A 4,806-nucleotide genomic window follows, 5' to 3' on the forward strand; every position below is an offset into this window, starting at 1 on the left:
TATAGTATTATTTTTGCTTTTAAAGATACTTCATGTTACTATTTTATTTTGAATAAATTCATTCTGAAGATATTCTGGTGTTTCTTTTATTTTGAATTACAACATAGATCTCCCATCCTGATCGGCTCAAGCATAACACAATGGCCACAGATCCTAATGTGTTTAAATGTTTGATGTACATGATGACTTTGAGTTCTAGATAACTTTCAATGTTTTCAATATTTGGCTTTTTAACTTTGGTCATTGGTCACATGGTTTGGTGCACTAACATCTAGTCTCTGACATGTACATATTTTATGGATAAAAACAGTTGTTAAATTTTAGTTATGAAACATTATCTAAAGGAGCCCAGAGACTATCTTCATTTTCAAACTGATACTACAGTAATCTAGACTTGCTAAATATTATAGACTTGCATGGGCTATATTGAATTTATTTGTTTCAGGATCTGTATGAGAGACTAATGATTTGGCAGCCATAATAGTTTCAATTCTTCTGGAGTGCATTTTCAGGTAGCACATGTCTTCTTGAATCTTCTCTTCTGAACATAAAACATACATAAATTCCAAAGGATGTCTCGACAGCTAATACATGTAAAACTTCATAGCAGATTTAGGTCCTTTGATGGTGGCCATATTGGATTTAATAATTGAGGCATTTCTTTTCAAGGTTTCACATTTCATTGCACATTAATCTCCCTCACAAAAGACAAAATGTTGTGAAAGACAATAAAGACTAAGGAGGGGCAAAACAGAAAGGGCAGATCATAAAACCAACTGGCCACTAGACCCCCAACACATTTCACTGAATTACTTGGGCACATTGTGCAGCAATAGTAAACAGTACGTTTTCTAGATCCGGGGTAGAATAGGTCTTCAGCATCCCATGCTTGCCGTAAAAGGCGACTAACGCGACTGTGTGGTTAAGCTCACTGACTTGGTTGATGAATGTCATCGTATTCCACTTGTGTGGAGCGATGGTCATGATGTCAATTACTGGGTTGTCTAGCCAGACTCAATTATGGAATGATTCACATGCGTTTTAGTATCATTCTGCTTGAATATTACCAGGTAGGTAAAAATAGGGAACAAGATGAGCAGGTCATGGGCAGACAAGTTTGGGTGATTTTGAGGTGCGTGTCACACATTTCTGTGCTTGTCAAAGCTCCAACCCATCACATTTGGCAGTTGAAGCAAGGCCAAGAGAATTACAGCATGATACTGAGGAGACATTTTCCTGGTAATGAACTACTTTAAAGGTATATTTCGTTATTTGTATTGTTTAACCTAATACCTACAAAGAAATTCATTCAATGTTGATGTTTCTGTAGCAGGGTACCTTTATCATATTCTTCCTAGTTATATCATTATTCATACACCATCATCATAATCATCTGTATGTTCAATGTTTGTCTTGTCTACAGTTGAATGTCAGTATATAACTCTTTAAACAACTCAACACCCTTATTTTCAGTCTCTGGGAAGCTCTCACCAGATCTTCCCCTTAAACCTTCTGTCTATCTTTAGACATTTTTCACACCTGTAGGGTTTCCCTCAGTCTATTTATATCTTGCATTAAACACTTCCTTTGATGCTTAATGCAATCTGTCTTCTAATTGGCCACCCTGGTCCTCTACAGGTAGCTTCCTTCCATACCTGACTTCCTCCTCACTTCATGTGCTGCTGTTGAGGAGGAAGGACATTTTCTTTTCTTCAATCTGTTTTCATCTGCTTCTGTCAGAAATTAATATCTATATTAAGGTGCTGAATTAAATTGAATAATATATATAATATCATTTAAAGTAATATTAAATTAGTAAATGGAATACTGATATTATAAAACTTGTTTGTAAAATAATTAACCACATGGTCCATTTTGGCCCATGTGCTTTTCAAGTGTCCTATAGTGAACTTATAACAGTAATTAAACATTAAAGTTAGTTTTATCATAGTTATAAAATGGCTTTTTGTACTTATATATTTAAGATAAATAATACCTGTGAACTTGCAAATTTATGACTTCATGTGCTGCTGTTGAGGAGGAAGGACATTTTCACAGGATACAGGATAGTTCTTCAACAGCAGCCACCCCCATTGTAATAAACACATTATCATCATCTGCCTGTGTCTGTGTTTTCCAATGGCCCGAGCCGGATCATAACCACCTGTATGCATGACTACAAGATGGCAGTGGCTGACTGACTGAGTAGATCTATTGTTTACTCAATATGTAGAAAATTGGATCTACATGTACAATCAGTGTCAATCAGTGTCAAACACTTGAGCTTCCATATGTCTCAATCCGTATATCAATACACCTGTAATGCAATATATTACGTTTCATATTATGTTATATTTTTACGTTTATATATTAAACATTAAAGTTAATACACTGCCCTAATGCTTGACATTCAATTTCTGTGCCACAGAAGATGATCAGAAACTTTTTTATTGCCCATCGGGTTAGAAATAACCGAGTTCATTAACATTGTATGTGCACAGGTACAAATATCACTTTATGTTTACCAGTGTATTGTTTATGTTATCCAGACAGCATTTTTGACATCATTCAAATCTTATTGTGACATAAGGTGGGAAAGATGTCAACAATTTGACATTTTTCTAAAGGGGAGTTCAAAATAATGGATAAAAAAGAAATGATTTCACTTGCATGGCTGTCATACTGATTTTAAGAAACTTAAACTTCATGTATTGTGACACTCTTTTTGTAAAATCAGTTTGTCACACATAATCTCTTTGTATGAATAAACCTCTTTCCAAAAGACATATTGCCAAGAAGGTGGAAACAATCATCAAGGTGAGACAATTTTAAGCCATGGCCGGGATGCAAAGGTCAATACCAGGATATTCAAACTGTCTAGTTATGTTGAACCCCCTTACAAAATTACATACAGTTTATATATACAAAATATATTTTTTAAAAACAAGTAATAGCAAAAAATGGCAATATATGGCTTCTTTTTAATGGCTACCGTGGTGACCATATCTATAATCAGATTTACATCTCCTAAATGAATTTAGATTTCACCATTGGTAGGAAAAAATATGCAATTTTCAGCTACATTAGGACTGGTTCCTGAGATGTTTAAAACCAGGAATTCCTGCGAATCCTCTACCTCTATTACATCATAGCCATAGCCATAAATCCTGTATTTTGGCTGCAGACACAATGTAACTAAATCTTCAGATTTTTAACAGAAGTCCTCTTCACTGACAACTACACAAAACTGGTTGTTCCCCTAATAGCACATGTAGCTCTTCTGTGCAAAAAGGCGGTAAAAATCTCACTTCTTTCCTATGTGTGCTAGAGTCAACACCTGAATTTTGTTAGCACTTGGTATAGGTAGTCACACTGTTTAGTTATGTTCTTCAGAAATACTATATTATTTGGTAATGATCTAGCTGGATACGTAAGTATACTGGTGTGTTTTTTTTATATGTGTTTTCACTTATTATGGCGTCATCGATGTGTCAGAAGTGTGGTCAGTTTATGGTTCTGGCGATCCACACAACTACTGCTGGAAGTGCAGAGAATCCTCATGCATGGAAGAGTCAAGATGCAACTCCTCTCCAAGTCCTTCATGAAGCTAGATGGATTGTTTTATAGGCATTACTTAGAATTTGACGGATCACCCGAGTCAAGGAATTATCGACTGTCAACAAGTATTCCATGGACATTGGCACCTATTTGAATTGGTTCATCGCCGGAATTCGACACGTGACGCCACCTCTACTAACGACCTTTGATGATGTCCCGGCAGAAACTCTGATGTCCATCCGAAAAGATCAAATGGGACTCATCTAAAGTCTGCGATCATCTGTATGCAGTAGGACATGTTATCTCCACAGGTCTGGACTGCCTCCCAGCTTCTATGGCATCAGCGACAACAACTCTTGTCTCAAGTCAGATTAAGGGCTGTCTCCAAGCATGCCAAGCAGACAGATGTAACAGCTAGTCACATCATTGACGCTCTTTAACAACAAGCTGGGCATGATCTTGGATAAAGTCAGACAGGACACGACAGAGATTCCAAGTATCTATGATCAACTTGGCAGTCAAGGCACACGGATCACAGTTCCCTCCTAAACGAGCACAGGAACTGGCCAGAGATTCTGGATTCAAGTCCAGAGGTCACGGGGACAGCAGATGACTTGTTTCTCCCCCCTCCGCAGATCCTATCAAACTGGCTTTGTCTACGGATTAGGATACGCGACTTCTGCCATTCAACATGACGCCATCTTAGGGTCCAGTGGGAGGGCATCTTTTGTCATACGCCGAAATTGATACAACCGACCACTGGATTTCAGATGTTATCCATCACGGGTACAAGCTACATTTTCTCAAGCACCCTCAACCCTCACCCGCCCAGTGGGACGCAGGTTTCACCTGAAGGGTGCCAAATTGGACACAGACGACCTTGTCATCAAGACCCTTCTCACCAAATGGGCCATTCGGAGATTGCAGGATACCAACGAAACTCGGGGTTCTGCTCCCCGGTGTTTTTAGTACCGAAAAAGAACTCCACAGAGATGAGAATGATCATCAATCTCAAAACACTCAACAAGAAGTACTTGGTCCTGTCTCGAAGATTTCAGATGGAATCAGTCAGGAAACTACATTCATAACTCGGAACAGGAGATTTTGTCATTAGCATCGACCTTCAGGGTGCATATCTCCATCTGCCAATCCACCCCACATCACGTACCTCCATTTTGCAGTAAACGACCGTCGTTACGAATTACAGGTTTTAGCATTCGGCATATCAATAGCCGCTTGGCTATTCAC

Source organism: Haliotis cracherodii, unplaced genomic scaffold, assembly GCF_022045235.1.
Source record: "Haliotis cracherodii isolate W230 unplaced genomic scaffold, xgHalCrac1.p SCAF_2, whole genome shotgun sequence".
NCBI lineage: Eukaryota > Metazoa > Mollusca > Gastropoda > Lepetellida > Haliotidae > Haliotis > Haliotis cracherodii.